The sequence below is a fragment of the Mastigoproctus giganteus genome, chromosome 7 (assembly GCF_048544385.1).
Source record: "Mastigoproctus giganteus isolate SK-2022 chromosome 7, ASM4854438v1, whole genome shotgun sequence".
Classification (NCBI taxonomy): Eukaryota; Metazoa; Arthropoda; class Arachnida; order Uropygi; family Thelyphonidae; genus Mastigoproctus; species Mastigoproctus giganteus.
The window spans coordinates 205,218,681-205,244,478 of record NC_143581.1 but is presented as its reverse complement, the minus strand read 5'-3'; the positions used below and the strand labels follow the sequence as shown (position 1 = coordinate 205,244,478).

Here is a 25,798-nt window from a genome sequence, read left to right as displayed (position 1 = left end):
CCTGTTTCAAGATTTTGAAGCAGATATTTTAAGAGACTTCGCCTACAGTTGTGTTTCAAAGTCTCCTAAACACCTTGATCTAGAGGTTAGCATTAGTAGAGGCATATGATGCAAGAAAGCAAGCTTATAAAGCATCAGCCAAAAAAAAAAAAAAAAAAAAAAACACCCCTTCCCATTTCACCCATCCATTCGCTCCAGATTTGTATCTAGTTCTGCCTTTAAGCTGTCAACTTCTACAGCAGATGGAAATTTGTTCCAGCAATCAACTACCCCTCTGACTAAAGGTTGAAGAAGGGATGGCACATTAGGTGGTAAAAAGAGAGCTCTGATGTCAGTGAAAACAAGTTCACTTTTGTCTGGATGGGATAAAGCATTGTCTACAACTAAAAGTGCTTTATGGTGAACTTTCTTTTCATTCAGGTATTTTTTGTGCTAGGGATAAATTCTTCATGAAACCATGTTTTAAACAAACCTGAATCCATTTGGGCATTTTTTTGATTTGCGTAGTTAACAATCATTTTACATGTTTTTAAAGATTGGGGATTCTTTGACTTTAGAGTGAGAGTTAGTTTAAGCTTATACTCCCCCTGATGAGTTTGAACATGCCAGTACCGTCATTCTCTCCTTGCTTCGTTTATAACCAGGAGCTGATATTTCTTTTCTGGCTTCAAGTGTTTTGGATGAGAGCATTTTATAATTCAGGCCTGTTTCACCACAATTGTAAATTTTATCCAAATTCAGATTTTCTTCTTGAATAATTTTGCAGTAAATGTCGCTATTTCTTCCGTACTAACTGATAATTTTTCTCCAGTGATGTTCAGATTTCTAACCCCAAGCCTTTTTTTCCAACGATCCAACCAACCAATAATTGCAGTAAATTGTTCTTCCCCTTCATTAAAATGTTTATGAAATTCTAAGGCCTGTAAAATTGGACCAGAAATTGGGCTTCCTTTGTCTCTCATCTGTGTGAATCACAAAAGAAGAGCTTCAGAAGTTTGTTTGAATTTTCTTTATTGTTTTTCTATTACAATTTTCACTATGACGTATAGATTCTCTTTGTGAACACCACCATGTTTCAGTTTCTGTCTCTTTCTCCTCCAGACTCCTATAGTCACTTTACCAAAACCTAAGTCACTAGCCACTTTTTTTTTATTTTTTTTATTGTTTCTCCTTGCTCCAAGCATTTGATTGCATTCAACTTCATATCTAAAGACACGATAAACACTTCCATTTTCCAATCATAAAGCTTACACTAACCATAATAACATAGATGAAACATGACAAATAAAAAAAAATTAGAGAGTAAAATTTTTAAATCTTTATAAATTTTTTTTATTAAATCTTTAAAATTAGAGAGTAAAAAGTCATGAAATCAACAAACGTAAAAGATCAGCACAGCTCAACAGTCAACTGGTGTGAGTTCCTGCTCTGTACTGAACTACTCTTGTTTTCTCTCTCTCTTTCAGTGTAAGTCAGAATTTTTTTTTTTTTTTTTTTGCCCAGTGCAGCAAAAGCCTCAGGCTTCCTTGCACCATATGGCTATTAATAATAATAATAATAATAACATACTCTTGTTTTTGATGGCAAAGTATATACAACCTTTTGACAATTCAACTCTGATAGTGCGGAATCTCCATTAAACGAGTCTCGGTTAATTGGGACTACTTTATATACATAGCCACTCCCCGACTTACGCATGGGTTGCATTCCGTGGACGTCTACATAAGTCAGAATTTTCCTAAATGCTTATGCAGCACTTGCAACTGTGTGCACTGAATTTGATTGAAGCAAAAAAGAAATGTTCAACAAACATGTAAATAGAATTAATTATTCAATTTTTTTTTATCTCATGCACAGGAAAAATTACAAAAAAGAGAGAGGAGACAGGCATAACTTCAGCAAGTTTTACCTTTCAAGCATCGCTGGCAGAATCAACTCTATCTTATAAGCATGCCGCTGCGAAAGTTGAGCACTGTGGAGATTTAGAAGGGGTTTTTCCCAACACATAACATAATTTCCCTGCAGCTGCAGAATCGGCACTGGTGACTTCACCGCATACTTTAATGTTTTGGGAACCAGTGCGATGCGTGAACCTATTAAACCATCTGTTGCTTGCCATGAACTTGTCTTGCGGTTTGCCGTACTCATCCTTAATACCTTCATAAATACTTGTTGCTTTTACTTGAATGGCCATTGGACTCAGGGGCGCTTGCTTCTGAATATCATTTTCCATCCATATTATTAATAACTGTTCCATCTTCGATATAGCACCCGAACGCTGTTTTGTGATTACTGTTGAACTTAAATGCGTTGATCCTTTAACATGTTCACTAATAGTATTCACTGTTGAAGCAGTGAGACCTAATTCCGTGCAACAGATGACAAACTTTGTCCTGCTTCGTACTTCTTAATTAATTATCGTTAGCATTAGTAAAGGCATATGATGCAAGAAAGCAAGCTCATACATCTTCATTTCTAAATCAGTTTTGTTTCGTTTCCTAGCACTGCCAGCACTTGCACTTTCTGTTGTCCCTCTCCCTTAACCATTGTAATATGTAAATAGGAATGAAGAGAGGATTCTGAAAATTTGTTTTTTATATGATCGAAGATTTCAGTGAAAGGGATCTCATTTCACCATAATACCATAATGTTAAAACCCACAGAATTCCAGTTATCGGTATTATCGCAAATGCAATAAGATTGAGTTTACTACCCATTTATAATAGATTCCACTAACAGAAAAGTCCAATAAACCAGAAAGTTCAAATTGTTTTTGTTTTATAGTAGTGACCTCCGGAAATGTGTTTTAAAAAAATATCACAAAGGCTTTCAAAATTGATTCTTATAACGGAACATATGATAACGATGAAAGTGTAGTGCAATTTCCATTATAAAAATGACCTTTTAGAGAGATAAATAGCTTAGTTATATAATGAAAATTTCAACTTCCGAGGTCTTAGAACAAATTTAAAAAAAAAAAAAAAGTGTTATTGGGTTCATATTATGATATTTTCACAATACCTCCATTTATTCCTGCGGGATGCAAAATACGTTTCCACAATTTTTTTAAGTTTGCCCTGGCTGGCAAAAACTTATGTAAAGTTGAATTTCCATAAGTCGAGTATTATGTAAGCTGGGGAGTGCTTGTATTTATTTCTCCTTGACTTCACTTGGAAAACAGCTTTGTTTTTTCTGGAGTAATTCACAGTACTTTACAAGGTGTTCTTTTTTTTTTTTTGTTACAGTTTCTCAATTGGAAATTCAGGAAGTCTCTATTTGGATATGCTGAAAATATGATACGTTAGCAATACCTTGTATACAGTTTTACCTAACTGCCAGCAGGATATAACCATCATTGTGTTTAATTCAAAGTTTCTTACGTATACATTGCTGGGATAGCTACCCAAATTTGCTACATTATTCACAGATTAGCATATATTAACTCCTATAACTTTTATTTCCTTACTTCCATGTTCTGTTTATTAGCATATTTCATTTAGGAATGTGGCAATAAAATCTGAGATTTTGAAATATCACTTTAATAAAATAACATTCTCTTTCATTTCACAAATTTGTGGTATGAATTCCAATCACATTAATGTCCATCACCACCTACAATCTAGCAGACCTCCACATACTTTTTCTGACAGAATTCTAGTATCCAAATTATCCTTTGCCTCAAAGTATACAGTCAAGCTGAGTGGTCCTAAATAGGCACCTCAAATGGAGATCGTCTGTTCTCCGGTGTAGCCATTCTCAGCATCTTGCTGTTTGGCATTACAAGAATGCAAAATGGGATTATTTGTTGAGAATTTGTTCTTTTCCATAGTTGGATTACTGTTTTATTCTTCTGATAACAATGCTTGCTCAAATCATGTCAGTGAAATTATTCTTGTTGAAATCCTTTATTACACACTCCATCTTAAAATCCTGTCCTTTATATGAACTTTGGTTTTCCAATAAATATGCTAAGGCTGGCTGTTTAAGTTAAGAATTTAGCGTATGGCAATTGGTTTGCATCCAAATCTCCAGGTTCATTTTTAGTGTATACTAATGCTTACAACAATTGGAAAGCAAATTAATCAATCCAAACTAAATTTTTAACAAGTTAAGAGTAGAAAACTTGCTACCTGTGCAAATGGTGGTTGCACATTCTGGTCTCTTGAAAAAGCTGTTGACTGCAACTTTTGTCCATCTGTGCTCTATTCTCTATTAAAACTTGATAGTTCTGTTGCCTCCTCAGCTAAAGATAAAACCTCTTACTCATCCTGTTTTTCTTCTAACGCTTGTATTGACAGTCTTATTACCATTTCTGATACACTCCACTCAGTGTCGCCTGTGGTCTTTTGTAAAAAAGGCTGCCAGGAGAATTTTGAATAATCTTGATGTCAAGAAAGCTCCAAGTCCTAATGCCATTTCTCCAGTTTAGCATTAGTATTAGTTGAGGCATACAATGCAAGAAAGCAAGCTTATACAGCATCAGCCAAAAAACCCCCCTCCCATTTCATCTATCCATTCATTCCAAATGCCTGTCCAGCTCAGCCTTAAATTTATTTAAGCTATCAACTTCTACAATCAACTACCCACTGGCAAATTTCTGCACATCTATTCTACAATTGTCTTTCCTCGATTTGAATCTATGCCCCCCCTCAGTTGTTAATCTGAGCAAGAGGAAGAATTGCATCAAAATTGAGCTTGCTCAACTTATTCGATGCCTTATACACTTCAATCAGATCATCACCTCGCATGTGCCTAGTCTCCAGGTGCTGCAATTTGCAGAACTTAAGCCTTTCTTAGTAAGAGCACCCCTTTGTTCCCCTCACCAATCTTCTTGCCCTTCTTTGTACTCCTTCTAGCTACTCTACATCCTTCCTAAAATGAGACTTCCAGACCTGTATACAGTACTCAAGGTGTGCCTTAACCATTGCCTTTTACAACAGGATAATCAACTTGTCCCTGCTAGCAAAATTATTATATATCATTGACCTGCACTGCTGAACAAACTTCATATCTGACTGCACAGTTACCCCCAGATCTTTTTCACTCTCTACTTCCCTGAGTTTAGTACCACAGAGTTGGTACGTTTCTCTTTGGTTACCACTATCCATATGCAGTACTTAGCATTTGTCAATGTTAAAATTTACTTCCCACTTCTCAACCCATTTGCCCAACTTATCTACATCCAGTTGCAGTAACATACTGCCTTTACTGCTGTTAACAATCTTGCCAACCTTTGTATCATCTGCAAACTTTGACATAAAGCTGATATACCTTCATCAATATCATTGATTAGTACACAAAACAGCAATGGGTCCAGCACTGAATCCTGGGGAACTTCACTGATAACATTAGTCCCCAAAGACCAGTGTCCATTGATTGCCACTCTCTGTCATCTCCCACTCAACTATCCCTTTATCCATTGTAGCAACTTGCCCTTAATGCCATACTGCTCCAATTTGTACAGTAGTGTTCCATGTGCAACTGAATCAAAAGCTATCCTGAAATCTAAGTATGTGATATCAAAATTATTTTTTGCATCCAGTTCTTTTGTGACCACATCATAGTATCCAATCAAATTGATCAGACAAGACACCCTTTAACAAACCCATGCTGTATCTTAACTATTACTGCAGTCTTGTCTAGATGATCCTGCAATGCTTTTTTAACCAATGACTCCATCCCCCCCCCCAGAACATAAGACTAACAAGTAACTAACAGGTCTATAGTTACTTGTCACCCTTGCGTGAATTGGGGATACATTTGCACACCTCAGGTCCATGAGAACATCCCCTGAGTCCAAGGAAGCTCTCATAATTATGGCTAAGGGTTTGCTTACTTCCTTTGCTGCCTCCTTTAACATAACTGGATAAATCCCATCCACCTCAGGTGCCTTCCTTATGTTTAACTTCAACAATTTCTCCTCCACTTTGCTCTCAGTTATTACAAAATCACTTAGCTACCTGTTAGAGTTTGATAAACGTCTGGCATTCCCCTATTGAATAACTCCTCATATGCGAATGTAGATGCAAAATACTCATTCAGTTTATCAGCTACCTGAGCATGATCATCAAAAGTTGAACTAGCTATGTTAAGTGGACCAATCTAATTCATCCCTTTCCTTCTATAGTAAAGAACTCTTTGCTGTTTTTCTTTGCATCCTTTGTCAAAGATTTCTCATAATCTGCCTTAGCCTACCTAACCTCCTTTGTGTCTTGATCAGAGACTAGCTTATATCTTCCATAGGCTTTTGTGTAACCTGATAATTTGTGCATCCCATGCATTTTTCTCCTATGCCACAAACCTTATTAATTCATCTGACATCCATTTAGAGCTAAAACTTGAACAGTATTTCTTAGTTGGTATGAAAAGCCTAATAGCCTCCAAGATTAATTCCCTGAAGGATTTAGAATTCACCATTGGTAACATAATCAGTTGATCCCACTGTATAGAATTTACAAACTGTCTGAGACCACTGTAGTCACCTTTAGGAAAGCAAAAACCCTTCCCTTTACCCTTGATGGTAGTTACATCTTTAAGTAAATCCCACATCAGTACACTGTGATCACTATCAGCTAGTGATTCCTTTATCTGCAAATTCTTAATGCATGAATAACCACTGCTGATAATCAGATCAAGGATATTACTCCCTCTGGTTGCCTCTCCAACATGTTGCTGAAGAAAACAGTCACCCAATAAATCCACAAAAGTCTTGCTAGTATGCGAGTGACCAACCTACAAGTTCCAGTCAGTATCCAGAAAATTAAAATCCCTCATTATAAGGCATTCTGATTTATTGGCCCACTCTATATTTCTGTACAATTGCTCATTATAATCATCAGATTTGTTAAGCCTATAATACACACCTACACTCATTTTCCAATTCCTAGTGCTTATGTTACACCAAACACATTGAACATTGCATTGTCCACCAATGTCGATGCATTTCCTTAGATTTTGTGTTTCTTAACTAACAGCGTAACCCCTCCTCCCTTTCTGTCCTGTCTATCCTTTCTGTACACATTGTACTCCCCAAATTCCAATTCTACACTGCTTATATCTGTGTGACATCACATCTCTGATATCCCAACAATATCCACCTGTGATGTCTTGACTAGCACTTCAAACTCATCAAATTTATTAACTATACTTTTAGCACTGATGTACATGCAAGTATAAATGCACCTGTTCCTACTCTTGGTTACCCTAACACAGCCCATGCATTACTTGTTCCACCATGACTCCCAGCAGTCCTAGAAATCTCCATTGCCTTGCTTTCCATGCTGCTGCTCATTCTAATAGAAGCAGTGCAAGAATTACTTTTGCCTCTTCCTGTGGCCACTGTTAATCTTTTAGTCTGTGTATCCCCCCCCCCCAAGCTAGTAGTTTTCTGACTCACCTAACCCTGCCTCATTAGAATCAGCAAATATTCTTGCACCCTTTCTATTTAGATGTACCCCCCATCCCTGTAGACGAATTTCTCCTGTCAACAAGCACAGTCCAGGCTGAAAAGACTTCTACCCCCTTGAGCCTTGCACAATCTCTCCAGGACTGAATTGATCGACAAGGCTCTCATCATATACTCCTTCCTATCGTGTCTGGGCAGAACTGCAGACACTTTCACATTCAACTCTAACTCGTGACTTTTTTTCAGTATTGACCTGTATTTGTTAAGTAAATCTGACTTGTACTTGTTAAGTATATCTTGTACTCCTAATGTCATTTGTGCTAACGTATACATCATTATCACCTTTTGTGCCCTTAAAAAATATCTGCTCTACAATGTCATCAATTTTTGACCCTGTCAGTCATACCCTGGTCGTGTTCCACCATCCTTTTTGCGTAATATATTCCCCTTCTCCCTGACAGTAGAGTCACCAACAATAACTAGTTCCTATGGGACCAGCGCATTCTGCCTTGGAGATTGCTGCTGTGTTGCCTGATGCACAGGAGTGAGCTCTGCTTTTGAGCTGGGCAGCTGAGAGCTTGATAGGTCCCTCATAATAATTTCTTCGAGGGCATCTACTCTAAACCTCAAGCTCTCATAGATGCCCATCAGAATGCTGAGTTGGCACCTCATTTCTTGACTCTCACATTTCACATTTTGCACATTTTTTGAGACTGATGCGTTGGAGAATTGCCCATTCCTTTCTTTCCTGAGCCAAAGTACTATTGCTAATCTGTGCACGTTGCTTCGCAGCTGTAGTCTGGGTCATGATTTCTGTTTAAGTTCAATTTAATTAACAATGAAATTTAATAAGATTAATAAATTTTATTGATTAATTATTAATGATACTATACTAAGCTAACAGATTCCTAATACAGTGCTACGTATTATGCTATCTAGTTTTAGATGGTAGAATCCCGAAGTCTGTTAATGGTAAGTGTCCAGTTAATGTTTTATAGTATTTTTAACTTGATTATTATTATACCTTATGCTCTCAGTTCGAGATATACGTTACGCTATTTCATATTGACTTCAACAATTCCAGCAAGTTTAACAATATTTGCGCCAACGGTACAAGTGAGTCATAACATACAAAAATCACTAGCTAAATTTTAAAAATAAGCTAACGAATGCTACTAAGCCTATTTAATATCTTTGTAGAACACAATGTACTATTTTAAGTAATGAAGAATACACTAAAAATATCAAAACTACTTATCCCTTTTCAGCAGCCGAAAATTCATCCTTGTTTCAAAACCTGTGCTGTTGAACTTGCTCCTGTTCTCACATTTTTGCATTTTCATATTCCATTGGTGTTTTTCTTTCTACATGGATATTCTTATCCAGCCAGATCCTAAAAAAGGTGACAAATCCTTTCCCTCCAATTATCATCCCATTTTGCTGACTCTACTCTTTCCTACGTAATGGAGAAATCTATTAACTTCCAAATACTAAACTATCAACTGATCGCTAGTATAGATTTTGTCAATGTAAATTCACTGACATATATTGGCTTATATTACCAATCTATGGACAGATTCGGTGGAAAACTTGAGATTCAAGCAATTGCCCTTCACAAATCTATGGCTTTTGATTGTGTTTGGCTTAAAGGTCTTCTAAACAAGCTTCCATGTTTTGGACTGCTAATTTTTTTTGTAGTTGGGCATCCAGTTTTCTCTCATTGCTTTCTGTGGATGATGGTAGAGTTCTGCCTTCTCCACTGGTGCTGGTGTTTCCCAAGGTTCAGTTCTCTTCCCTCTTTTCCTCTTATATATTAATGACCAGGGGCAGCTTGTTGATAGGCACTGTGGAACTGCAGCACCCCCAGCTTTTTAAATCTAAATATACTATCAACGGAGTTATATGAAATTTTGTGAAGAACAATGCAATGCAATGAATGTTTACATTAACAGGTCTTGTATATAGTATACAATTCCTCTATTTCCAATAATCATTTCAGTAATAAACGAATAAAAACACAAAATCATTTTCAACATTGAAGTTTAACTGTAGGTGGAACTGTACATTACACAGCTCCACATTTTGGCCACAATGGTTGAGTCAATGCCTACACATTTTTTAGAGGTGATGAAACGAGTCAAATGATCTGCGGAGCAAGCAGTGCCAATTTGAACAGTGCACCAAACTTGAATGAAACAGTTATTAATCTATTTCCAACAAATAAAAACTGAAGAATAGATTTTATTTTTAAATAAAATTTCAAGAATCCCCAAGTCTGTTAATGGTAAGTGTCCAGTTAATGTTTTATAGTATTTTTAACTTTATTATTATTATTACCATCTATATCTACATGTCTTATAACCAAGGCAATTTAATATAACTTTAAGAAGCAGCACCCCCCATACATCAGTCACGAGCCGCCACTGTTGATGACTTTTTTGATTGGAAATTCTATCTTTACTTTTTCTGATGGTAGCACACCTTTCTGCCTTCTTGTTTGAGAAACTTTGCCCTATAAAAACAGCTTCATCTTCTTGAATATCCACCACCACCTGTTCGTTAAATGCTGATCTTCAGGTAATACTACAGTGGAGCAAAAATAGCCGAGTTAATTTCAATCTTTCTGAAATTCCCTGCCTTATATTCTTCAAAAGAGTCTACTGCTCCTACTTATCCTACTTAAATTTCTTTAAATGAAAATCACATTTTAAATTAAAATGTGATTTTCATTAAAAAAAAAAAGAAAAACAAAGTTACATATGGGAATTCAGGAAATGGTGGCTTCTTAATATTGAGCTTATATATATATATATGTATAACCATACAAATAAATTAGAATGAGAATAAAAAATAAAATGCCAGCAGTATGGCAAGACAAGAGCAAAAATAGTCTAAATTAAACTTAAGAATCAAACCAAACAGGGAGGGAAGAGGGGGGTAACAAGAGTAAAAATATTGCAGCAGAAAATCTCTAAGATAATTTAGAACATCTAATTATAAGAATAATAAATAATTCAATAAATCTTGAAAGCCAATTAAAATAGAAATTTAACGCCCCCCACAGGCACCAGGTCCAAATTTATGAGAAATATCACCAACAGAGATCTAGGCCACTACCAGGGCTCCCACTCACAAATTTTAAAAAAACTTAGATTGCAACTTAAATAAACCCAAAAAAAAACCTAGTTTTCATCATATAGTATAGCAACACAAATAAGATAAAACTTACCATGCAAAAATATCTTTTATTTAATTGTAATCAGAATTTTCATCCCATTCAGTTCCCTCCACATTTATTTTTTGAAGTTCTTTCATTTTTTTCAAACATTCTTCGTATCTTTTATGACAAGTTCCTTGTATGACTTCTTTTACCAATTCTGATTTAGGTTTCCATGTATAGCAATTTTGATTACATCTATTTATCACCTGTTTTGCCATTAGTCGATTTTTCACAGTTTCTGGTTTAAGGGAGTTTGTGGCTTTTGTTTTTATATGGTTTACTTGGGAGAAGATTCTACTCTTGCCGAAGAGTGAGGTAAAATAGCCAGACTGGTCATAAAGTAAGATAAAATCTCATATTTAGAATTATTAAAGCCGTCTTTTACATTACGTATCAGATACCATAACTCAGGGATGGTTTTGTAAGAGAAATCTAAATCTTGATTTAAACGAAATGATCTCCATTCATCATCTAGAAGATCTAGTTTGTCTTCAGAAACAAGGTGAGGGAACTGCATTGCTAAATGGAAAATGGAGGATGGCGAATTGGCACGATCATGTATCACTGCTGGGTCAAGAACATTGAGACTGGCGATAATTCCATCATCATTTAGAGGAAATCTTTTTCTGATTTCCATACAAAGTTCAACAAGAAATTTTAAGCAATCATTTTTAAACCTGCTTTCACTGTCACCAAGTGGTGTTGAATTTAATAAGGCCATACAACAGCCTCCCAAATATATTTTATTCAGAGGCTTATTATTTATTGTATTGCTTGGATCAATTTCAACCAGCTTGCATGAAGTAATGACTTCTTCTTTTATGAAAAAACTAAGAATATTTTTATACTCAATTGAAACCATTGAATGAAGTAAGTGCAATCTGAAATGCTCAGATTGAAATTCAATATTCAGGCAGTTTATTTTCTCCAGTACATATCCTAAAAACAACAACATATGCTTAGTTCCTTTGGTGATCATAGTATTGTAAATATTTCCTGCACCATCGATTTTGTCAATTTTTGATTGAGACTGAAAATAAAGAACTAACGCATCCCACTGCTCAATAATAATTTTTATTACATTGCCATGGTATAACCAACGTGTTTGTGCTAATTTGGGGATTTTATGCTTAGCAGTATCTACAACATCTTGAATCATTTTGAACTCGTTTAATCTTTTACTACTACGGGAAAAATAACAAGAGATATCTTTTATAAATATTTCTAGATATGATGGCAGTACCTTGACTGAATGACTAGCACATAATGCAAAAGAATGGCAAACACATGCCATTATAAATACTGATGGTACATACTTTTTTAGCAATGACTGGAACCCACTCTTAGTACCCATCATAGTGGCACAATTATCACTTCCAGAGCCAACGAGATTACTTATTTGAATGTTTTTTTCTATGAAAAGATCTTTTACAGCTTGATAAAGCCCTTCTGAAGTACCATTTTCGACACAGTGTCAAGTAACACATCTACAACATCAAGTTTTTGAATATCAAAATATCTAACAAACAACAGCTAGAACTTGCGATAAAGATAAATCTGTACTTTCATCTATTATCATTGAAAACTTGTTGTTTCTGCATATGTTAGAAATGTATATATTTTCATGATAGGCTATGCCATCTTGTATAAGATAAGAGACTTTAGTCGCCTTCCTCTGAACTTGTTTTGAAATATTGCTATCATGAAATGCTTTCTTACATGCTTCTATAAGGTGATCACATTGCGCAAATGGAATATTATGCTCTGAAATGAGTGCAGCAATTGTTAACTCTGCCTTTGCTACTTCTTCATTCTCCGTAGGTTTACGTTTTGTGAAGAACGTGTCTAACGTTGAACTTGTCTTAGCAATATCTGCACTTTTTTTTTTTTTTAACTGTATTTTTATGCACTAGTAACATCGATTTATTGGCATTCTTTAATTTCATTTCACAACAAATACAGTAAGACGCACCTTTTTCATTACTGTCTTCTTTCAACCAATCTTTAATTCCGGATCTTCTAACCATTCATTTCTAAAATTTTGAGTATACCACCGTTTACTCATCTTTCTCTGTGGGGAACAAGTTTCAGACATTGTGGGCAATTTGTGGGTATGGCTAATTAGCAATTATCTTATTTAAAATGTTCTATAAAATAAAAAATAAATCACTAATCCATTAACATAAAATAGAAATAGTCACTACAATTTAAATTTATTATATCACTGTATGTAGTACACGCATAAATGTAAAAATCACACCAAATAATGCAATAATACCACAAACGATCACGAAAGACTGTGCAGTAAAGACCGCCTTCCGCCTGCTCAATAGGCTGTGCATACATGTTAGTAACACGATCATGTATGCTTACATGTATGAACATGTAAGCGTAATTTCATAGTGTAGAACCCTGCGAAAACTTTGAAATCCTTTTACATTTGTAGTATTTTGTACAAGCACTTGAGATATTACAAATTATGATCAGTATTGTTAGAATATAAAATTAAGAAAATTGTAAACTGTTATTAAATGTATTAAATTTTATTGTATTTACAAGAAATAAAAATAAATTTTGACTTAAAATTAAAAATTACCGAAAAAAACCCAGATAATGAGATATTTTTGTGAAAAAAACCTATCAACCCAGATGACAATCAAAAAACCCAGATCTGGGTGGAAAAACCCAGGAGTGGGAGCCCTGGCCACTACAGTAAAATAAAACAAAAATAAACCAAAAATAGACTGACCGTTACACCCCATCTCAACAGAAGACCACAAGGCCAATAATCGTCAGGGAATCGCTAGACAAATCGCCGCAAAGGCAAGTCGATTGGCACCTCCGTAGCCAGGTGGGAAGGAGCAGCAGTGCGTATCACACGCTTCTTGATTAGACCGGGGTTCGAGCCCATCACCACCAAATACAGAGGATGCGGAAAGGTCAGGGAATGACCACCACATATTCCCGGAGCAATATAGCCTTAGTTGTTAATGCTCCTAAAAATCAAATAACAACAACAGCAAGTCAATCGAAAGATCAATCCGCCACCCAGTCTCCAGATCGAACCGCCAATGCAGAGGACTTGAATAGCGGTGGTCCTGATGCAGCGAAAATTAAAAATAGAACAGATACGAGCACTCAAGTCTATTTTTGTTTTATTTTACTGTAGTGGTCTAGATCTCTGTTGGTGATATTTCACATAAATTTGGACCTGGTGTCCATCAGAGAAGGGCGCCATTAAATTTCTATTTTAATTGGCTTTCAAAATTTAATGACTTATTTATTATTCATATAATTAAATGTTCTAAATTATCTTAGAGATTTTCTGCTGCAATATTTTTACTCTTGTTACCCCTCTCTTCCCTCCCTGTTTGGTTTGATTCTTAAGTTTAATTTCGACTATTTTTGCTCTTATCTTGCCATACTGCTGGCATTATTTTATTTTTTATTTTTAATTCTCATTCTAATTTATTTGTATGGTTATATTTCAAGCATCATGTAGAGGAATATGGTTTTTGCTGCTTCTGATGTTTGCTATACCTTTTTATTTTATTTTATCACAAAAGATTCAGTTTCCTAACTATTTTAAACGTTATTCAAATATATGTATAAGTGTGTGTGTATATATATATATATATATATATATATATATTACGAAGAAAGTGTAAAGAAGGTTTTGTTTAATCATATTGAATCTACAGTATATACCAGAAGTGAATTCTATGAAATGGAAAGGTCATGTAGTGATATATGGTAGGATAACCAGATAAGAGACGAAAAAGGAACAGATAGTTGGTAAAAAATTAAAATAAGAAATGAAAAGGTGACCAGAAAGGTTACATTGCAGTATTTTCACAATTTCAGTGTCTTCGTCAGAGGCCATCCACCGAAATTATGAAAGACGGCAATGCTCTTGATTCCTTTTTTGACATGTTCTGTATGCTACGGAGCCGTGTGCAATATACACGTGTTAGGAAAGAAATTTGAAATTTTGCAGTAAGAATAAGGCCAAATAAAGTCTAATAAATGTAATACGTACAGATCATGGATGACCTTAAAGAAGCAAGTAAAAAGAATTGTAAAAATGAAGAAATGAAGTCTGAATAGGTACAAAGAAAGGAACTTATTATTACTATGTAAGGTTGCAACTGAACAAAAGAACGAAGTGGCAGCATGCCGGTATGTTTAGGTATGGGCACGCTAGCGGTACCTAGCGCTAGAAAATGGTGGTGGTGGTGGTGGTGGAGAATTCATGGTATGGTGTCTGTAAGCTTGTTGGATGTATAAATTGAAATGAACGCTATGAAATACATGGTGCCGAAACTGCCCAGGATATACAGGGTGTCTCAGAAATATTGGTACAAACGTTTAGGGGAGGTAGGTAACATCTAAAGCAGGGGTGGGCAACTTTTTTTCGTCAGCGGGCCGAATGAAATTTTCGCATAATGATGCGGGCCGGAATAGATTGAACGATTTAATAAAAAAAAAATCAGAACCTAAAAAATGTTATATTACTTGAATTACCAAATTATTAATGTATTTTTAAAAAAAATATCTGAATGTCCAATTATCATTGAAAATGCGGCATTTGGCATCAATTTTTCTTTTTTTTTTTTAATTGGCTCATTTTATGGGCTATAAATTATATTAAATTAAAAATTGTAATAATTAGAAAAGGCATAAAACATAAAATATCTCGCACCGATATTATTTTTTTCAATAAGAAGTCAAACCCAAAGGAACTTCGTTCGATCGATGCTACAATAATAATTAGGAAATAACTCTTTGACGCTGCGTAGAATCACTTGGTTACTGTTGTACTGGCCGCGATTCCCGATTGAACCGAATTAAGCCGAACGTTTACAGTGAGTGTAGTCAGGTATGGATTTTCTATATTTATGCATTTACCGAGGGGGCCGGATTCAACATCGTCGCGGGCCGGATGTGGCCCGCGGGCCGGCTGTTGCCCACCCCTGATCTAAAGGAATGTGAATTGCCTAGGAACCCATAACTGGAAATGTCATGGGAAATAGTAGCAGAGGCACAAGAAGCAGAAATGACACAAGACAGTAATTAGTGGCAAACATTTATTTGATATAATATTAACTTTATATGGAGTACGAGATAGATGCATTTCATGATATTACAACAGATGCTCGAAGGTTCCACCATGAGACGCGATGCATGCGTGACACCGACGCAGCATGGTTTGGCGGACACGGTCGAACACACCTGGAGTTTCTTTGACAGTAGCAGCAGTGAAGACGAGTCTCGCCCCGAGATCCATTCCCATCTCCACAGATGATTCATACCCGATAGATTTGAGGGCCCCCCACAGAAAGAAATCAAGACTCAATAAATCAGGTGAGTGTGGAGGCCAGGAAACGGGTCCACCACGACCAATCCATCGACGCCCAAAACGCCTGTTCAAATGGTCACGAACACACCTTCCATAATGGGCAGGCGCCTCGTCATGTTGAAACCAAATGTTGCGTCTCACATTTGCTGGAACATCGTCAAGTAACCCTTGTAGAACTTGTTCAAGAAAGATCAGATATTTAGTGCAGTTCATGCGGGATGGTAACAGGTATGAGCTGACTAAGCAGTCACCGACCATACCTGCCCACACATTTATTGCGAAGCGATGTTGTGCTGCATGGGGGCGCACACTGTGTGTGTGTGTGTGTTGTTGTGAGCCCACATATGAGCATTGTGCTAATTGAATAAGGCTTCCTGAGTGAAATAAGGCTCATCCGTGAACAAAACATAGGCTGGAAAATTCAAGTCTTGAACACTTTCTTGGAGAAACCACTGCACGAAAGCCACATGTGCAGGATGATCTTGGGGGAGCAGTAACTGAACCCTTTGGAGATGAAAGGGGTGTAAGGAATCGTCGTGCCAGACACACTGTACACTACAATGAGACACTCCTAAGGCAGAGGCAACGGCACGGTTGCTGGTGGTTGGATTATTCTGGACGGCATTCAACACACTTTCTTCCATGGCGGGAGTTCGCGTTGAACATGATCTGTCCACACTACTCCTGTTACCTCTAAATGACCCATGATCGCAAAAACTTTGGTGCACACGCACAAACAAGCGATGGTTTGGTACATGTCTGTCTGGGAAGCATTCTCCATATATTCGTTGAGCGGCTGTTCCATTGCCCTCTGCTAATCCATAACACTAGGTGCATGTCTGCCAGCTCACAGTTCGTATATCGATGCATGCTCTTCGTGCAGCGACTACTGCTTGAATGAGTAAACCAGAAATTTTCCATCTTGCGAACTGATGAACAGCGCCATGTACCGACTTACGGTGACGTTTCCGGCTATTAGGAAACTATTTAGGAAATAGTTAATTAGGAAATAACTCTTTGACGCTGCGTAGAATCACTTGGTTACTGTTGTACTGGCCGCGATTCCCAATTGAACCGAATTAAGCCGAACGTTTATGGCGAGTCCATACCTGACTACACCAGAGTGTAGTCAGGTATGGATTTTCTATATTTATACATTTACCGAGGGGGCCGGATTCAACATCATCGCGGGCCGGCTGTTGCCCACCCCTGCTTTAGATGTTACCTGCCTCCCCTAAACGTTTGTGCCAATATTTTTGAGACACCCTGTATAATAGCCTGCAAAGTAGCAAGTGAAAAGCAGCTAAACTTTGTTAAGTTGAAAAATATATTGGGTAAAGTTAGAAGGTAGTATCCCACATATTGCGTTCGATAAACTAACGGATCACAGGACATAAAAAGTAGGGACAACTAAAGCAGAAAGATGAATGAAATAGAGGTAAGTAGTTGGGCTCGAGTAGTTTGTCATATATACAGACTGCTGTATATATGACAAGTTAAATATAATTAAATTCTACAGCAAGCCTCATAAACGTTCTAAAAACTCTAAGAAAACTAACAGTAAAAATAAGCCAAATCTAGGCAATTCTGATGCACCCCTTAAAGACTGGGACAAAAATAACATAATGTACAATATATACATGACTTACTTTTCTGCACCAAACAGTGTACTGAGAGCACTACACAGGTTTATACACACATTCAACGTCGACTCCAAACAACTCTTTCACATAGACGATATCTGTAAATTTAACCTTAAAAGCCCACATAATAAAATTGGTACAGAAGAATCTATCATAATCTTAAATTGCCAAAGTAAAATAATGGATAACATCAACATTAATAAATATACCAATCATCATAATGATTTGCTTCCTAACAATAGCCATAACATCAACATAAAAGTTAGATATAAATATAAGAAACCATTTGGGATACTAGCCTGCAGCTAAAAATCTATGGCAACCAATTTAATATCCTATAACCCAGACATTAATAACTGCATCTGCAAACAAAGTAATATGCAACAATATACTGATCCTTACCATGGACACATCATCACAGGAAATTTAAGTATCATTGCAGACCCAATACTCAAATACATACTAGCACAAGGATTTAAATTTAGGCCATGTAACAAAATGAATCTAACTGCTTTCAAGAAACAGCTATATCAAGACCTATAAAACTACTGCTTTTGTCTAGCACATAAATATAACACACCAATAGAGGCATAGCAAATGTGGATCAGCAATACATTTAAACATAAACTGGCGCCTCCGTAGCCAGGTGGGCAGGAGCAGCAGTGCGTGCCACACGCTTCTTGATTAGACTGGAGTTCGAGCCCGTGACCACCAAATGCGGAAAGGTCAGGGAATGACCACTGTATATCCCCGGAACAGTATGGCCTTAGTTGCTAATGCTCCTAAAAACCAAATAACAACAACAAAACATAAACTAACATCCCCAAGTTCAAATAGATATAGCCAGTACAAATTCAGCTACTATAACCTAGCTGAGCTAATACAAAAACTGCTAGAGATACATAGACTTCATCATTACACCAGTAGACAAAGCAACAAATAACTATGCTTTTATTTGCAAAGCATTTTATGCACACACTTTGAGAACGGAACTTAACTCCAGCAACAGATACAAACCTATATCCAGTACCTGTAATATCATTACAAAGAAGCTTAGCTTTTAACAAAAAATTAAAACTAAACATCAGCAATTACAGTCTGCCCTATATATACTTCATTCCTAAATTCCATAAAAAATCCATAGGATTCAGATTTATAACGTCATGCAAGAATAGTTATGCACACAAGCCGGGAAAAATCCTTGAACGTCTACTACAACCCTTGTTGAACATTATATCAAATAGCAGAATTATAGGCAACAACCTACCAGTATTAAAATCCTTACAGAATAACAATATTTCCAGTATACAAACTTTTGACTTCCACAGTTTATTTACAAGTATTAACCAAACCAAGCTAAAAACAATGCTCAAAGATATATACACAAAATATAGAGAAAATATAACCTGCAATACCAACTACTGGAACAACCTAGTGAACCTATGTATCTCCAATAACTTTGTATACGATGGCAAGACAGTATATCTACAAACTAATGGAACACTGATGGGAAGTCCGGCTTCGTGCATAATAGCAAACCTATATCTATATTGGTCCGAAAACTCATTTCCACAGGAGCTTAATTTCTACAGATATATAGATGATCTCATAGTTTCATAGTTATTAACTGTCCAAACTTCATCAAGGAATATGGACACTTATACCCCAATGAACTCAAACTGGCAAAAACAAACAACACGGATGCTACAGCCTATTTCCTGGATCTTGATATTACAGTAATAAACAACAAAGCTACCATAAACCTGTACAATAAATGGAATGCATTTAATTTTAATTTTTTTTTTTTTTTTTTTATGAAAACCCCAAACACGAAAGATATCAAAACCTATAGTACTTAGTACTGTGCATGGGTTGAAGGAGAAGTATGGGGGGGAGGGGGAATGCCGGAAACTTTGCTCTAGAGACTAAACATGGGTTTCACCACTTCAAGCCTCCAATAAGCAAAGTGGTGGTATTTCCCTGATTGATAAACGTCATCTACCACCTAATATAGTCAACCTCACACAATGGCATTCCAATATATCTAGAGGAGTGCATGCCAATGTTATACTAGCACAAAGCATGAGGATAGCAACCATCTGCAGCAATAAGGAAATAATCATCAATAACATCAAGATGCTATACAATAAACTGGCAAAAAATTTTCCTGCAGCATATCTTCACTACCACTTTTGTAAAGCCTTCAACATAATCAAACATAAAAAAACTGTGACATCAATATAGATAACATAATCAACAATAATTGATGACAAAAAACTCATATACACCAAGTTTTTAAATAGTGTATATACAATACACTAGGCCTCTGTGGTGTCTTACAGCTTAGAAAACTTGTACCCACCAATTGGCCTAACACAGTGTATTAACTATGTATATAATTTAATTAAATTAAAATTTTAATTTTCATTTCATTATCCATCTATCACACAACTGACCTTAAATACATGATGTACTCACTTCCAGACTTTCGTTCAGGGTCCTATGTATAGGAACGGGTTTGCAACCCCGAACTACCTGAGCCTAACTTGTTCCTACTTTTTTATGTCCTGTGAGCTATTAGTTTATTGAACGCAATATGCGGGATACTACCTTCTAACTTTACCCAATCTATTTTTCAACTTAACAAAGTTTAGCTGCTTTTCACTGCTACTTTGCAAGCTATTATATATCTCTCTACTATCCTGGGCCGTTTGGCACCATGTATTTAATAGCATTCATTTCAATTTATACATTCAACAAGCTTACAGACACCATTCCATGATTTATTTTTTTTTTTCCCTCTCACACCATTCTAACGCTAGGTACCGCTAGCGTACCCATACATAAATATACCGGCACGTCGCCACCTCGTTCTTTTGTTCAGTTGCAACCTTACATAGTAATAGTAAGTTCCTTTCTTTGTACCTATTCAGACTTCTTCGTTTTTACAATTCTTTTTACTTGCTTCTGTAAGGTCATCCATGATCCGTATGTATTACATTTATTAGACTTTATTTGGCCTTATTCTTACTGCAAAATTTCAAATTTCTTTCTTAACACGTGTTAAGAACATGTCGGAAACGGAAGCAAGAGTATTGCTGTCTTTCATAATTTTGGTGGATGGCCTCTGATGAAGACACTAATTGTGAAAAACACTGCAATGTAACCTTTCTGGTCGCCTTTTCATTTATTTTAATTTCTTACCAACTATCTGTTCCTTTTTCGTCTCTTACCTGGTTATCCTACCATATATCACTACACGCCTTACCCATTTCATAGAATTTGCTTCTGGTGTATACCGTAGATTCAATATGATTAAACAAAACCTTTACACTTTCTTCATAATATATATATAGCTGTTGGATTCGTTTTGCTAATGTAGTCCCTGATCCATAATCAACACTCTTCATTTTTGCACTCTCCAAACTCTATGATTACTTAGCTTCTTAATATTATTCTTTTATTATATATATACATATATATATATATATATATATATATATATGTATATAAATAAATAAAATCTCAAATAAAATTTCTTGCGGGATAATTTTGTATAGCACATTCACAGAATGTTGTAGTCCTTCCTACTGTTCAATAGGTTTCTTTAAAACATTACCAAGAATTATCTGAATTTTGTGTTTAATGTTATTTTTAAGTTATTTAATTATTTGAATTTTTGGTTGCAATTATGCTTTTACTGGTTTAAATCTGTCATAAAAATGATCCAGCAAATTGACAAGAGAGCCAAAAAATGATTCCTTGGAATTGTTCCTTAAAAGTGTTCTACTCTTGCAATATGGAATTTGGTACTGCTTGATGAAAGTTTTCTCTGCTTCTTTTATATCATGTAACATTAATATTGATAATTTCTGTTTTCTTCAAAAAACATAAGATACAACAGTGCAGTAAGTTCAGATTCCACGGTAATGCTGTCTTTTCATCCATAGGCTTTACGAATTGCACTTATTTTTGTCATAATCTGAGAAATTAAAAAACATTATGATAAAACTCCATCTGAAGTAATGGGGTTTGAAAGAAAATACATTCTCTTGTACTGATGAAGTTGGCATGAAAGGCAGCAGTTGTTAGAAAGATGAATTTGAAAGCAGTTGTTAGAAAGATAGTTTGAATTTGAAATTTTCACTAAGAATTTTTTGAATTCCTCTAGTACTAATGCCATTATATTGTAACCAGAAATATATGCATTTCCAAAGAACTTAATGTTGGTTATTTGTTGCATTGCTGTAGATTCTGAACTTTGGAAATGTACATGGTCAACAGGAAAAGAACAGTTTTTGAATGCTCATATTTTTTGATGTAGGGGAACTGGTGATTGGTGACATTAAACACATAGGATATAGCAGCTTTTCTGCTGCTTTATAATGTGCCCTATTGGGAAAATTCCGGGTGCAATATGTAGTATATTGATGAGCAGCATATTTTTGCGTGAAAAGATTTTAACAAACTGTTAGTTTTGTTGCACTGCAGAGTTTAAAATGAGATTTGGTTGCGGAAAAAGTCTAGAAAGATAGTTTTTAGCTTTGTAAAGGAGTCTGAACAGATTAGGTTCAGCGATAAACAACGAGAAGGGCATTGTTGGTTACTGCCAACAATGAATAATTGAAAGATGGAATCTACTGCTGTGGAGAACACCTCTAAGAGAACACTGGTTGCAGTTATAAACTTTAATTGATGTCTTTGAATGGTCTTGGATAAACAGTAATCAAGACATGTGTTGAAACAAATACGTTGAGGTTTTTCCTTCTCTGAATAATAAATTCCATATCATATGTGTTTTAATGACAACACCAAACAAACTAATGTATGTCAACACAATTGTCAATCTTTTTTTTTGCAGGCATTGTGCTGGCATTGGTGAGTTTAGGCATTTAAAACTTGAGACTTTTCTTCATGACCTTGTTTGCTATTAGCTGGCAACTTGTATACTAGCTGTTGTCTCAAAGGTGTGGCATGCCACTTTATCACTTTTTTGTGATGAATTCCTCAATAAAGTCTCAAATGTCTCTTTGCACCAAGCACGCTAAAATCGTCTTTGCAAAACTCTTCCTGATGCCAAATGGTTTATTTTGCATTTACAAACACTGGGTGTTTTCTCATTGGGTTTCTTTATGCATTGGATATACAATTATTGAGATAAATGGGTCACTTGATTAGTTTAGTTTAGTTTGATTGCAACTATAATTTTAGCAAAAATAAATGTTAATTCTTCTCATTCATATTTTTTTTATTTTCTTTGTTATATCAACTTGATTTAAATTGGACTATTGCAGAAAAATATTGTCATTTTATTTTGGATGTCAGTGTGTTATTTTATTTTTTAGAATCATAATAAATGTATGTTAATGGTAAACATTTAAATATATTGTTAATTATAAAAAATCCAGAACATGTCTAATTGCATAAACCTCTGTAATATGTTAGCAAGTAAATAACTTGTCTCGTAATACATTTTACAATTGTTGTAATACATTTTACCTATAAATGTAAAATTCAAATTTTACATTTATAGGCATACATTATCATGAGTTCATTGTAAAGCCAATATATCTGTTATCCACTTTTTTAAGAACTGAAATAAATGTTACTTGGGAAAAACTACTACAGGTAGATATTTTCATGTAGGTTTTCATTATCATTTGGGTAAAAAAATAACTTTCAAAAAATAAATAAACATAAATTTTGTAAAAAATAAGAGACTTTAATTCTTTAGTAGTAATGTACATACTGTGAATAGGTGTTATATTTTAATTTTGAAAAAAAAACCCATAATATAACACTAATTTTCAACATCTTGAAATAAAAAATAACCTCATTGTCTAATCAATATCAGATAAATTTATAACTTAAACTTGTCTTTTTTTTTTTTTTTTTTAAAGGTCAGTTTCTGTTGATGTTATATTAATTTAATTTAATATTATTTTTCAGAAATTGTAGGTAATTGTTTGAATACATTTTTATAGTTATATTTTTAATGTCATGGAATTTAGATGTCGTATCAGTTTTTATATTTAAAATTCTACTTTATTTATTCATTTATTTTTATATTTATAACAATGTGCTTGCCAGAATGATTAAGGGAAGCAAATAATAATTACCTTAAGATTTTTTTTGTATTTTAGATTGTTTTTTTTCTAACTGGAGAGAACTACTGTAGCTTTTTTTTGTCTTTTTAAATTGAATATTACTAAACTGTCTGTATGTCATAAAAGCTACAGCTCACAAGCTGGCCACCTCTTCAGCATTGGCTTCAGTTGCTTCAGGATTGGGTAAGTGTTTCCTTATTTGTAATATGCAGTTATTTAAAGTACAAACGAAAATGGTCTAAATTTCTGGTATTAATATTTTTATCATAATTGAGAAGGAATTCAAGGATGAATAAGATTACTTTCTTTAAAGTCATTTTTACATCTTTTTATTTGAAAAATTAAGGCACAATTATTTTTCCCATTTCTAATCAGATTGCTATATGACATTAAAATAAACTCACAAATTTGGAAATGTATCTTTATCATTACCTTAGCATGTAAGGTAAATTTTTTTTTTATTTTCTTTATTTTACCTTAGCATATAAGGTAAAATCCACAAAGATTTTGCATTTATTTACCTGCTTTGTGGTTATTATTAAAATTAAAATAGAGGAACAGATACTTTTGTTTATTTAACACATAAAACTTGTACTCTCAGATAATGCTTATTTCAATTATGGTTCATATTACAAGCACTGCATTGCAATTACTGTAAAATTGATTAATATGTTACAGGAATTCCTTGCCAACTACAGGCAAATACGTTTCAGAAAAGTACTGCATTTGGCAAAACTGCGGTTGGTGAGATTAAGAGCACATAGAATATGTGGGATTAGGGAAAAACCATGAATGTGCCAATTGAATAAATTTAAAAAAAAAACAAAAAAAGAAACAAAAAAAAAAACCTAGTAAACTTCATTTTCAGTGTATGATGCAGCATAAAAAAATTGACAAGCACAACACAACACAACAAACACAATTATATTCAAAGTGTTATGAAAACGAGTTCATAAAAAACTGCAGAGAAGCAACAACGTGTCTATTCGCAACACTATACAGGCAGTTCTTGCATTAAGAGTTTTCGCTTTGAGTTCCTGGGTTTATGACTTTTTTTTTTCCAAGTATCAACAAAATTGAAAATATGAACATTAATTGCAATAAATAAATGCTAAATATTCATAAATATGGCATTTCAAGCCACACATGCAGCTATACAATACTGCAGTACTACTATAGTATTGTATAGCTATGTGTACTACTGTGCATTCATTTGTTTGTTCAGGCAGATCAGAGCATCTCACTGACATAAAGCATGCATGCTGAGGTTACAACAAGTGGTTGTGTTTTTATTCATTTTCGCTGTCTTGTCTGATTTCAAATTCACCCTGCTTATTAATACTGTACAGTATGCCAAAACGAAGTAATACTATGTAGGCGCCTCCTGATCAGACTGGGGTTCAAGCCTGTGGCCACCAAATACGGAGGATGCGGAAAGGTCAGGGAATGACCACCGCATATCCCCGGAGCAATATGGCCTTAGTTGCCAATGCTCCTAAAAACCAAATAACAAACAAACAAACAATACTACATAAAGTGATGTTAATAAAAAGAAACAGCAAAGAGGAATAACATTTGAAAGAAAATATGAGATTATAAGCAAACATGACCTTGTTATTCTTCATTATCAGTGTTGATGATGATGATGGAAAATAAACATTTTTTTAACATTTGTATGACATAAATGATTTCTTTATTATTATAATTTGCTTGATTTTAAAGGTTATGGTTTCATTTCTTTGGATAAGTAAATCATTATTTAAACATGAACTATTGTTTTGTTGACCTTTATTTAACATTACTGTGGTCAAATTTCATTGTTGAGAACATAACTTCTGTTTTTAACATTACATCTATGGGAAATAAATTCCCACTTTGAGTTTTCGCTTTACAAGCGCATGCTAGGAACGAATTGACTCAAAGTTGAGAACTACCTGTATACTTATACGATACTGACCAGTGTGCCATTGAAAGAGTACAGCGTATACAAGGTCTGTCCCTCTGCATTACTTACTAGATCCCCCCCTCCCTCCTATGATCTGAAATAGGCAGGAACAATACAGT

General features: G+C 35.0%; 1 protein-coding gene across 3 annotated transcripts in view; it reads left to right on the top strand.

Annotated features, from left to right (window-relative positions):
- LOC150083611 (uncharacterized) overlaps positions 1-25,798 on the top strand; it is a 344,088-nt gene that overhangs the window by 237,169 nt on the left and 81,121 nt on the right. The window contains exon 9 of one of the 3 annotated variants that reach the window (XR_016547211.1): positions 23,861-23,917. The exons of the other annotated variants lie outside the window; for them this stretch is intronic. The gene's annotated coding sequence lies outside the window, so the exon portion shown is untranslated. The remainder of the gene's footprint in view (positions 1-23,860; positions 23,918-25,798) is intronic. 3 annotated transcript variants of the gene reach the window in all.